The sequence below is a fragment of the Oncorhynchus tshawytscha genome, linkage group LG28, assembly GCF_018296145.1.
Source record: "Oncorhynchus tshawytscha isolate Ot180627B linkage group LG28, Otsh_v2.0, whole genome shotgun sequence".
Classification (NCBI taxonomy): Eukaryota; Metazoa; Chordata; class Actinopteri; order Salmoniformes; family Salmonidae; genus Oncorhynchus; species Oncorhynchus tshawytscha.
The window spans coordinates 530,255-543,258 of record NC_056456.1 but is presented as its reverse complement, the minus strand read 5'-3'; the positions used below and the strand labels follow the sequence as shown (position 1 = coordinate 543,258).

Here is a 13,004-nt window from a genome sequence, read left to right as displayed (position 1 = left end):
CTAAAGTATCCCCATACAGTAGCTCTAAAGTATCCCCATACAGTAGCTCTAAAGTATCCCCATACAGTAGCTCTAAAGTATCCCCATACAGTAGCCCTAAAGTATCCCCATACAGTAGCCCTAAAGTATCCCCGTCCTCCATTTTCTCTATTCAGTTTGACAATTAACAACAGCTAATTGCTGCTACCACTCTACCCTAGCAACATCATCACGCGCCTCTCAATTCTAATAACCCTGTAACTAATGAAATAAGATAACATTTATTCATTAAAAATAAATATATATATATATATATTTTAGGTAGATGTCATGGACGATTAAGATTAGGCTTAACCCCAATTTCAAGCAATCAATGAAATGTTTATTGAAAAAGAGGTATCCGGACTTTAATGGGACTTCCTGGATAAACAACGGTTAAATAAATCAAATGAAATAAATGATGAAGCCCTGTTTACATTAGCAATTTTGACAAAGTACTTTTCAGTACATCGGAGTCCACAGCTGCATAGATGAAGACAGTTCGTGGCATTGAACCCTTCAGAGTCAGGGCTTGATTGATTGGTGTGTCCCTCGCTTTAGCCCGGTGGACAGCAGCCGTTTTGGGTCATCAGGGAACCTCAGCCAGGCCAGCTCCCAGCTCAGCTCTGAACCAGAGGCTCCCCAGCCCACCAGCCCTCACCCCCCTCTCCACAGCCAACAGAAAGCCTCCTGGGAGGAAGAGGAGAAAGAGGAGAAGGGGCTGAGGGCTGTCCCAGAGCCAGGGTCCAACAAAGATCAGAAAGAGTCCATTGTCCCCCTGCCCAAACCCCTGGACAACCGTGGGACAGAGAAACAGATCAGGTATATTTAGTTGACATTACTTAAAGCCCTTGGCTTTTTCTACTGTAGTTCACACCAGTAACACTGTATTAAATGGTTTCTCTCTCTCTCTCTCTGTCTCCTCTTTCAACCCCCTCCTCTGTCTCTCTCTCTCTCTCTGTCTCCTCTTTCAACCCCCCTCTCTGTCTCTCTCTCTCTCTCTGTCTCCTCTTTCAACCCCCTCCTCTCTGTCTCTCTCTCTCTCTCTGTCTCCTCTTTCAACCCCCTCCTCTCTGTCTCTCTCTCTCTCTGTCTCCTCTTTCAACCCCCTCCTCTCTGTCTCTCTCTCTCTCTGTCTCCTCTTTCAACCCCCTCCTCTCTGTCTCTCTCTCTCGCTCTCTCTCTCTGTCTCTCTTTCAACCCCCTCCTCTCTGTCTCTCTCTCTCTCTCTGTCTCCTCTTTCAACCCCCTCCTCTCTGTCCTCTCTCTCTCTCTCTCTCTGTCTCCTCTTTCAACCCCCTCCTCTCTGTCTCTCTCTCTCTCTGTCTCCTCTTTCAACCCCCCTGTCTGTCTCTCTCTCTCTCTCTGTCTCCTCTTTCAACCCCCTCCTCTCTGTCTCCCCTCCTCTCTCTCTCTCTGTCTCCTCTTTCAACCCCCTCTCTCTGTCTCTCTGTCTCTGTCTCTTTCAACCCCCCCTCCTCTCTCTCTCTCTCTCTCTCTGTCTCCTCTTTCAACCCCCTCCTCTCTGTCTCTCTCTCTCTCTCTCTGTCTCCTCTTTCAACCCCCTCCTCTGTCTCTCTCTCTCTCTCTGTCTCCTCTTTCCCCCCTCCTCTCTGTCTCTCTCTCTCTCTCTCTGTCTCCTCTTTCAACCCCCTCCTCTCTGTCTCTCTCTCTCTCTCTCTGTCTCCTCTTTCAACCCCCTCCTCTCTGTCTCTCTCTGTCTCTCTGTCTCCTCTTTCAACCCCCCTCCTCTCTGTCTCTCTCTCTCTCTCTGTCTCCTCTTTCAACCCCCCCTCCTCTCTGTCTCTCTCTCTCTGTCTCCTCTTTCAACCCCCTCCTCTCTCTCTCTCTCTCTCTGTCTCCTCTTTCAACCCCCCCCTCCTCTCTCTCTCTCTCTCTCTCTCTGTCTCATCTTTCAACCCCCTCCTCTCTGTCTCTCTCTCCCTCTGTCTCCTCTTTCAACCCCCCCCTCTCTGTCTCTCTCTCTCTCTGTCTCTCTTTCAACCCCCTCCTCTCTGTCTCTTTCTGTCTGTCTCCTCTTTCAAACCCCCTCCTCTCTGTCTCTCTCTCTCTGTCTCCTCTTTCAACCCCCCCTCCTCTCTGTCTCTCTCTGTCTCCTCTTTCAACCCCCTCCTCTCTGTCTCTCTTTCTCTGTCTCCTCTTTCAGCCCCCCTCCTCTCTCTCTCTCTCTCTCTCTGTCTCTTTTCTCTCCCCTCTCTGTCTCTCTTTCTCTGCCTCCTCTTTCAAGCCCCACAATGCCGATGGTGGTTGATTCTCTCTCTGTCTCCTCTTTCATCTCTGTTCTCTCTGTCTCCTCTTTCCCCCACCTCCTCTCTGTCTCTCTTTCTCTCTGTCTCCTCTTTCAAATAAAATCCTCTCTGTCTCTCTCTGTCTCCTCTTTCAACCCCCTCTCTCTGTCTCTCTCTGTCTCCTCTTTCAACCCCCTCCTCTCTGTCTCTCTTTCTCTGTCTCTTCTTTCAACCCCCCCTCTTCTCTGTCTCTCTCTCTCTGTCTCCTCTTTCAAACCCCCCTCCTCTCTGTCTCTCTCTTAGCTTCTGTGAGCATGGGCCACCTCCCTGCTCTCCGGTCAGAGTACGTTGGCTGAAGGTCATCAACAAAGTCAGAGTTCAGCTGCTCAAGGTAAGGAGCCATCTACGATTCATCTCTCTCTCTCGTCCTGTCTCATTTTCTCTCACTCCCTCTCACTTTCGGACCTGGGTTGGTTGAGCTTCCCACAATGCCGATGGTGGTTGATTGTAATGTAAATGAAGTGTGAGATCGTCCTCTTTGATGTGGTTCTCCAGAAAAGCCTTCTTCCCCTGAACACCAGTTTACCAGTGGAGATGTGCTCAGGTTGTCAAATAAAATAAAATTGTATTGGTCACATATGCATATCTAGCAGATGTTATTCCAGGTGTAGCGAAATGCTTGTGTTCTTTCTCCAACAGTGCAGTAGAATATAACAATTCCAGAGTGGTGCTGTGATTTACTTTGCTATGATCATATTGTTATTGTATTTGTTTAGCCATACTGCTTCATGCTTCATAAGAGCTGGGTGATATGGACAAAAATCCATGTCAGGATGATTGACCGAATTATCATGATGACAATAAATAGAACCAGGCACCGGTTAGTCGACTACCGTACGTTAACGTACCCTACTACCACCGTACCATACCGTACCCTACTACTACCGTACGTCACCGTACCCTACTACTACCGTACGTCACCGTACCCTACTACTACTACTATATACATTACCGTACCCTACTACTACTATATACATTACCGTACCCTACTACTACTATATACATTACCGTACCCTACTACTACTATATACATTACCGTACCCTACTACTACTATATACATACCGTACCCTACTACTACCATATACATTACCGTACTACTACTACTACTATATACATTACCGTACCCTACTACTACTATATACATTACCGTACCCTACTACTACTACTACTATATACATTACCGTACCCTACTACTACTATATACATTTCCGTACCCTACTACTACTATATACATTACCGTACCCTACTACTACTACTATATACGTATACGTACCGTACCCTACTACTACTATATACAATACCGTACCCTACTACTACTACTATATACATTACCGTACCCTACTACTACTATATACATTACCGTACCCTACTACTACTATATACATTACCGTACCCTACTACTACTATATACATTACCGTACCCTACTACTACTATATACATTACCGTACCCTACTACTACTATATACATTACCGTACCCTACTACTACTATATACGTACCGTACCCTACTACTACTATATACATTACCGTACCCTACTACTACTACATACATTACCGTACCCTACTACTACTATATACGTTCCCGTACCCTACTACTACTATATACATTACCGTACCCTCCTACTACTGTACTTTACCGTACCCTACTACTACCGTACTTCTCCATACCCTACTACTACCTTACTTTACCGTACCCTACTACTACCGTACTTCTCCATACCCTACTACCACCTTACTTTACCGTACCCTACTACTACTATATACATTACCGTACCCTACTACTACTATATACGTTACCGTACCCTCCTACTACCGTACTTTACCCTACCCTACTACTACCATACTTCTCCGTACCCTACTACCACCGTACTTTACCGTACCCTACTACTACTATATACATTACCGTACCCTACTACTACTATATACATTACCGTACCCTACTACTACTATATACGTACCGTACCCTACTACTACTATATACATTACCGTACCCTACTACTACTACATACATTACCGTACCCTACTACTACTATATACGTTACCGTACCCTACTACTACTATATACATTACCGTACCCTCCTACTACTGTACTTTACCGTACCCTACTACTACCGTACTTCTCCATACCCTACTACTACCTTACTTTACCATACCCTACTACCGTACTTCTCCATACCCTACTACCACCGTACTTTACCGTACCCTACTACTACTATATACATTACCGTACCCTACTACTACTATATACACGTTACCGTACCCTCCTACTACCGTACTTTACCCTACCCTACTACTACCATACTTCTCCGTACCCTACTACCACCGTACTTTACCGTACCCTACTACTACTATATACATTACCGTACCCTACTACTATTATATACATTACCCTACCCTACTACTACCGTACGTTACCGTACCCTACTACTACTATATACTTTACCGCACACTACTACTACTATATACATTACCGTACATTACCACTACCGTACATTTACCGTACCCTACTACTATATACATTACCGTACCCTACTACTACAACCGAGGGAGGGAGGGAGTCAGGGAGGGACGGTTAGGTCATGTCACCACTCCTATACAGGTGATAGTGTGAGACACACCCTCTCCTTCCTTCTCCTCTCAGCGTAGATCTGTGAGAATAGAGAGGACCTGTCCCTAGTATTAATATTACATTCTATTTTTACATAGAAGGATCTATCGCCACAGCCCCTTAGAGGATGACATTGTATGGAGAACATTATCTTCATTCACCACTAATAGAGAGACCTCCTGGGTGATAGACATACAGTGCCTTGCGAAAGTATTCGGCCCCCTTGAACTTTGCGACCTTTTGCCACATTTCAGGCTTCAAACATAAAGATATAAAACTGTATTTTTTGTGAAGAATCAACAACAAGTGGGACACAATCATGAAGTGGAACGACATTTATTGGATATTTAAAACTTTTTTAACAAATCAAAAACTGAAAAATTGGCCGTGCAAAATTATTCAGCCCCCTTAAGTTAATACTTTGTAGCGCCACCTTTTGCTGCGATTACAGCTGTAAGTCGGGGGGCTGAATTGAGGTTACTGATGTTGGGCGGTTAGGTCTGGCTCGCAGTCGGCCTTCAAATTCATCTCAAAAGTGTTCGATAGGGTTGAGGGCAGGGGCTCTGTGCAGGCCAGTCAAGTTCTTCCAAACCGATCTCGACAAACCATTTCTGTATGGACCTCGCTTTGTGCACACAAGGCGTTCTCATTCTGAAACAGGAAAGGGCCTTCCCTAAACTGCTTTACATTACTCCAGCCAACGCTTGGCATTGCGCATGGTGATCTTAGGCTTGTGTGCGGCTGCTCTGCCATGGAAACCCATTCATGAAGCTCCTGTCGAACAGTTCTTGCGCTGACGTTGCTTCCAAGAGGCAGTTTGGAACTCGGCAGTGAGTGTTGCAACCGAGGACAAATGATTTTTATGATGTTTCAACTATTCCGTGTTTGATTCTGGTCAGTATATTTCCTTCAGAAAGTATTCCTACCCCTTGACTTATTCCACATTTTGTTGTGTTACAGCCTGAATTCAAAATGGATTAAATATATATTTTCTCACACATGTACACACACACACAATACCCCATAATGACAAAGTGAAGACATGTTTTCAAAAATGTTTGTAAACGTATTGAAAATGAAAAGCAGAAATATCTCATTTACATAAGTATTCAAACACCTGAATCAATAAGTTACAATCACCTTTGGAAGCGATTACAGCTGTCAGTCTAAGTGTTTTGCACGCCTGGATTGTTCAATATTTGCACATTATTCTTCAACCATTTTCAAGTCTTGCCATATATTATCAAGTTGATTTACCCCAGAATTGTAACTAGGCCGCTCCGGAACATTCAATGTCGTCTTGGTAACCAACTCCAGTGGAGATTTGGCCTCGTGTTTTCGGTTATTGTCCAGCTGAAAGGTGAATTTGTCTTTTGGTGTAGGACTCCTGAATTTATTTTGGCTTTCCATGCCAAAGGGTTTGAATACTATTCATGTTTAACTCATTTGTACCAATTTCAAATGGATAATTCCACTTTTACATGATGTTATATTTTGTGTAGGCCAGTGTCACAAAATCTCAATTGAATCCATGTTAAATTCAGGCTGTAACACAACAAAATGTAGACAAAGTCCAGGGGTGTGAATACTTACTGAAGGCCCTGCATCTCTCAGTAGTAAGTATCACTCAGTATTCCTAGAATGACTCAAATAATATTGTTGCTCTCAACAACAAGTGATTTACCATGACAACCAAGTTACATTACTATGGAAACACAACCTTGCTTTGCTATACAATCAAGGAGGCATTATCATAGGTGTATGTAGGCACGGTGTATCTTCAGAAAGGTTTGTCACACACACCTACAGTTCAAGTGTTCTGATAATATAGAGAAGAAGAAGAAACAGGAAGTTAATGCCATTATAAAGCAGAGTGGGTCAAAAAAAGCCTTTTAACATATGCGTGTCTTGTTCTAGTCATAAAAAAAGACATGTATTTTTTTCTCCCCCTTCATCTGTGTGCTAACAGGTGAGCCATGTCCTGCTGTGACTGCGACATTTCATATGGAGAAGCATAACAATGAGCACAACACATTGTGAGCGTAGTGGTTTTCAAGAACCTTTAGAGACAAACAATAGCCAAAGAAAATCAAGGGAGTTTCCAAACATAAAGGAGGGAGAGAACAAAACAAAACGTGTGAGTCAGAGCTTTCCATCGTCTCCAAACCTCCAAACCTCTCCATGCAAATCCAAAAGCCTATTACAATCGCTGGTTGTTGTGGCAACGGATAGAATCTCTAATCGTCATATCGGCACAGTTCAAAATTGGGATTGGGAGTGAGTGGTTAAATTAATCGGATTGGGATTCGGAGTGAGTGGTTAAATTAATCGGATTGGGAGTGAGTGGTTAAATTAGTCAAATTGGGATTGGGAGTGAGTGGTTAAATTAGTCAAATTGGGATTGGGAGTGAGTGGTTAAATTAATCGGATTGGGATTGTGAGTGGTTAAATTAATCGGATTGGGATTGGGAGTGAGTGGTTAAATTAGTCAATTGGGATTGGGAGTGGTTAAATTAGTCAAATTGGGATTGGGAGTGAGTGGTTAAATTAGTCAAATTGGGATTGGGAGTGAGTGGTTAAATTAATCGGATTGGGATTGGGAGTGAGTGGTTAAATTAATCGGATTGGGATTGGGAGTGAGTGGTTAAATTAATCGGATTGGGATTGGGAGTGAGTGGTTAAATTAATCGGATTGGGATTGGGAGTGAGTGGTTAAATTAATCGGATTGGGATTGGGAGTGAGTGGTTAAATTAATCGGATTGGGATTGGGAGTGAGTGGTTAAATTAATCGGATTGGGATTGGGAGTGAGTGGTTAAATTAATCGGATTGGGATTGGGAGTGAGTGGTTAAATTAATCGGATTGGGATTGGGAGTGAGTGGTTAAATTAATCGGATTGGGATTGGGAGTGAGTGGTTAAATTGAATCAAGTCATGAAAAACGATAGAGGCATCTTGAGTAGGAGGGAAGACAGTAATTACTTTCTGTCCTCTGTCTCAACGTCTCCCTTTATTTGTATGTTTAAATCATAGTATACATTCCCACTACTACCCTCACTGCATAGAGTTAGACTAGCAAATGACTTCCTCCTGGGATGCATCTCACCAGTATAAAATGACTTCCTTCTGGGGTGCATCTCAACAGTATAAAGTGACTCCCTCCTCTCCTCTCCTTCATCTGCACTGATAGGAACTAAATTGAGCAGGTGAGCCTGGAGTGAAAAATTCATATAGCTTCTCATCTGTCCTGTTCTTTTTCCAATTGGTGGAGAAGTAGAGGAGAGATGGAGAGAAGTAGAGGAGAGATGGAGAGAAGTAGAGGAGATGAGGAGAGAAGGAGAGGAGAAGTAGAGGAGAAGGAGAGGAGAGGAGAGAAGGAGAGGAGAAGTAGAGGAGAGGAGGAGAGAAGTAGAGGAGAGGTGGAGTGAAGGAGAGGAGAAGGAGAGGAGAGAAGGAGAGGAGAAGGAGAGGAGAGGAGAGAGAGGAGAAGAGAGAGAAGAGAAGAGAAGAGAAGAGAAGAGAAGAGAAGAGAAGAGAAGAGAAGAGAAGAGAAGAGAAGAGGAGAAGAGAAGAGAAGAGGAGTAGAGGAGAGGAGGAGAGAAGTAGAGGAGGAGAAGGAGAGGAGTAGAGGAGGAGAGGAGAGGAGGAGGAGAGGAGAAGTAGAGGAGAGGAGAGCAGAAGGAGAGGAGGAGAGCAGAAGTAGAGGTGGAGAGGAGAAGTAGAGGAGATGAGGAGAGAAGGAGAGGAGAAGAGGAGAGGAGAAGAGGACAAGTAGAGGAGAGGAGAGGAGTAGAGGAGGAGAGGAGTAGTAGAGGAGAGAAGGAGAGGAGAAGAGGAGAGGAGAAGAGGAGAGAAATAGGAGGAGAGGAGAAGTAGAGGAGATGAGGAGAGAAGTAGAGGAGAAGAGGACAAGTAGAGGAGAGGAGGAGAGGAGAGGAGGAGAGGAGTAGTAGAGGAGAGGAGAAGTAGGGGAGAGGAGATAAGTAGAGGAGGAGGAGAGAAGTGGAGGAGAAGTAGAGGAGAGAAGGAGAGGAGGCCACTTCCGTCTATTGAGATGCACCCCTGCGATTGTTTACTACCTATACACAGTGATTAATAAATTCTGGTGCATGAACTGTAGTCTAGGTAGGACACCCTAAGCCTAAACCCCACTGCATACTGCTAGTTTTGTCTCAAACTCAAAGTGTGCCTGAAAAGTTAAAGGACAGCACCGTGTGTGTGTGTGTGTGTGTGTGTGTGTGTGTGTGTGTGTGTGTGTGTGTGTGTGTGTGTGTGTGGGTGCGTGCGTGTGTGGGTGGGTCAAACACACTTGCTTTGCTGGAACAATTAAAAAGCAACTATAAAGGTAGAGAGGAATCACCTAGAGAGATTAGATGTGACCTGAAAAGAAAATAGTTTTTAGTCTGTTCCGGAGACGACACAAAGACTGTATCCCACAAGGCACCCTAGTCTCTATTTAGCCCCCCTGTTTAGCCCTCTGGGCAAAAGTAGGGCACTATGGAGGGAATTGGGTGCCCTTTGGGACATTGACAGAGACAACCTGTTCCCATGGGACTGCTGTTTTTAGCATAGCCATTACTTCTGTCATTATGACTGATTAGAGGGAGGAAGGGAAGGGTAGTGGGCGGGAGAGAGAGAGACAGAGGTAAAGAGAGGGAGGGGTAGAAAGAGAAAGGGAGGTAGGAGGGGAGAGAGAAAGGTAGGGAGGTAGAGGGTGGAAAACGAGGGTAGTCTGTTCATTCTCGCTCAGTCTAATATGTGTGCCAAACACCTCTCTCTTCTCTCCCTCTCTCTTTCTCTCTGTGTGACAAATGGACCTGGTCCAAGACCAAGTGCTCGTTTGTTCCAAAGTTTCGGCACCCAACCCTTTCCCACCCCTCCCTTTCACACTCTGTTGTTCTCTAAGTAGAGCTGCGCATGAAAATACAATATGCTGAAGATCAGTTTAATTCAATGGGATTTCTGAATTTATACTCTAAAGTCCGTGAGGACTGCGCAGTGCTGGATCTCTGGCTCTCAATCAGGAACTCATTTCAATCTGGAAACAAAACGAACTGTCTGACCAATCTGTGGCTTTCATCGCTTTATTCAGTTTAGGTCCCGTGTGGCTCAGTTGGTAGAGCCATGGTGCTTTAGTTTAGTTAATTAATTCGACCATAAAAGAAAACAAGCACACATAAAACTTTAAAAAGCCATACATGCACATGATCGAGGATAACACACAATAAAGAATGGTACTTATTTCCATTGCGGTCCTCTTGAAGATGACTTGGCAAGATCCAACACTGTTGAACACAGTAGGACAGAGATAATAAAACAAAAAAACAAAGATGAAGAACATCGATCTCATCATTTCAGTGACATCATAAGGTACATTCAAATGAGCCCAGAAGACATCAAACTGTTTTTTACTTTATATTTAAAGCAGGGCAGAGGCAACACATTCCACTCTGAGGCTCCAGTATACAAGGCCGTCATTGTAAATAAGAATTTGTTCTTAACTGACTTGCCTAGTTAAATAAAGGATAAATAAATACGTTTAAAAAAATACCTTTCTCAGCATTACTCCTGAACCTGTATAAGCACATATTAGCAACACCTGATCTGGTGCTGTGATTGTGTGCATCCCTAACACGGGGAAGGTAATCAGAACCATAAATACTGTTGTAAACCAAACCCAGTTTAGTCTGGGACACCCTAGCCTCAACAGGCAGCTAGTTTAGTTCCTGAAAGCAGCTCCTGCCTATGTGAATACGTGGACTCACCTTCAATACTACCCTGATCAGCTTATTCTGGGCTATCTGGAGCTTCCCCTTCAGAAGCTTAGATAAGCCCCCAAACCAGGAAGTACTAGCATAGTCAAAATAGCATTGAATGAGGGCGGTGGCTAGCAGTCCTTATCAAACTGCTTGGACTTTCTATCCAAAAACCTAGTCCTGACATTAACCTTCCCTAGAACTTTAGTGGCTCACACCTCCAAAGCTTCCATCAAGGATACATCCCAGGTAGTTAACAGAGGTTTTAATAGTCAACACTTCACCCCCTAACTCCACTCTGATTTCAAACGACAATTTAAGTCTGGACCCCAAAATAATTGCAGAGATAGCTTATTATCTCCAAGCCATTTGCTAATCTTAGTAAGCTCTGTGGTAAGTATGCTCTCCAACATAGTTTTACTTTTATGAGACACCGGAAGTGTAGAGTCATCCACATAAAGGAAAAGAGGGAACGAACAAGCATCATATTGTTTATATACAGTAAAAACGGTAGAGGCCCAAGCACGCTCCCCTGCGGAACGCCACCACTCATTGGTTTTGCCTGAGACAGTGAACCATTAACCTCTACCACTTGCTCCCTACCTGACAAGTTGGACTTGACCCAGCCTAGAGGGATACTGCTTAACCCCAGTTTGGAAATTAGGAAACAGTGGTTAATTTTAGGTCTGTATGTTAAGCAGTACCATTCAGTATCAATTTTCCCTCATCAATCTCTTTCCTGATGAAGTCAGTCAATTAAAGTAGACATGAATCAGTGGAGTATGTTTTTCTAAAACCCGACTGAAAATTATACATTAGACCCTGTTTGTTGACATATTCATACATTTGCTCATGTACAATTCTCTCCAGGATCTTTGATGTTATATAGAGGATATATACAGGCCTGTAATTCCCAGGGTCAGACTCTATCCCCTTCTTATATAGAGGATATATACAGGCCTGTAATTCCCAGGGTCAGACTCTATGTCCTTCTTATATAGAGGATATATACAGGCCTGTAATTCCCAGGGTCAGACTCTATGTCCTTCTTATATAGAGGATATATACAGGCCTGTAATTCCCAGGGTCAGACTCTATGTCCTTCTTATATCGAGGTAGAACTTTAGCTTGTTTCATGTACCTGCCTTGTTCAATAGAGACATTAATGATATGCGTAATACAAGGGGCAATTTGCTCAGCACAATCTCTAAGAAACCTTGCAGGAACATTATCCCAGGCCTGTAGCTTTGGAGCATTTAACCTCTGCTAGCATACTGGCTACTTTGACTGTTGCTACCTTTGCAAAATAAAAAGAGTTTGGTTGAACCCTTAACTTGGCATAATACTTCTTGACTTGGTTGTTTCCATACAAACCAGAACTGGTGGGCAGCTTGCTAACCAGCTTGCTAACCAGCTTGCTAACCAGCTTGCTAACCAGCTTGCTAACCAGCTTGCTAACCAGCTTGCTAACCAGCTTGCTAACCAGCTAACCAGCTTGCTAACAACAGAAGTAAAACATTTTTTTTTAATAAGGGTTGAATTCATTGGCAACCTCTGCTTTTTCATACACCATCTCCCCCTGATGTTCAGTCCAATACTCTTTAGTTTGTTGTTGGTAGTACTACTACATCATAATTCCTTAAATTATTTCCAAAGCTTTTTAGGGTTATTTTTGTTCTCAATGTTTTTATCAGCAAAATAACCCCTCTTAGCTTCATCCATCCTAATCTGTTTTTCATTTCTGACATTTATATGGTAGAAAATCAGGCTGCTCATGAGAAAAAAAATCAGGCTGCTCATCAGGCTGCTTCATTTCTTAAAGGCCTTATTCCCTGCTTTGGTAGATTCTAGAATCTCGTGATTAAACCAAGATCTAGATCTCTATTTTACTTTGTCCTGTCTAATTGGAGCCATCACATTCACCACCTCAAGGAATATACATTTATTTTTTATTTTATTTTTTCTATTTTACCCCCCTTCTTAACACCCGCCCTCATACCCTGGAAGCCAGCTGCACCAATGTGTTGAAGGAAAAACCGTTCAACTGACTATCGGGGGCAGCCTGCAGGCGCCCGGCCCGCCACAAGGAGTCGCTAGAGCACGATGAGCCAAATAAAGCCCACCCACCCCTAACCCGTACAACGCTGGGCTAAATGTGTCCACCCTATGGGACTCCCGGTCACGGCCCGGTTGTGACACAGCCTGGGATCAAACCTGGGTCTGTAGTGACGCCTCAAACACTGCAATGCAGTGCCTTAGACCACTTCCCCACTCGGGAGGCCCAGGAATCTACATTTAAATGCTTCCCTGTCA

The 13,004-nt window shown here is 43.8% G+C and overlaps 1 protein-coding gene across 1 annotated transcript in view; it reads left to right on the top strand.

The window, feature by feature from the left end:
* Positions 1-583: 583 nt before the first annotated feature.
* LOC112262517 (protein unc-13 homolog B-like) overlaps positions 584-13,004 on the top strand; it is a 174,006-nt gene continuing 161,585 nt past the window's right edge. The window contains exons 1-2 of the mRNA XM_042308333.1: positions 584-840; positions 2,571-2,658. The gene's annotated coding sequence lies outside the window, so the exon portion shown is untranslated. The remainder of the gene's footprint in view (positions 841-2,570; positions 2,659-13,004) is intronic.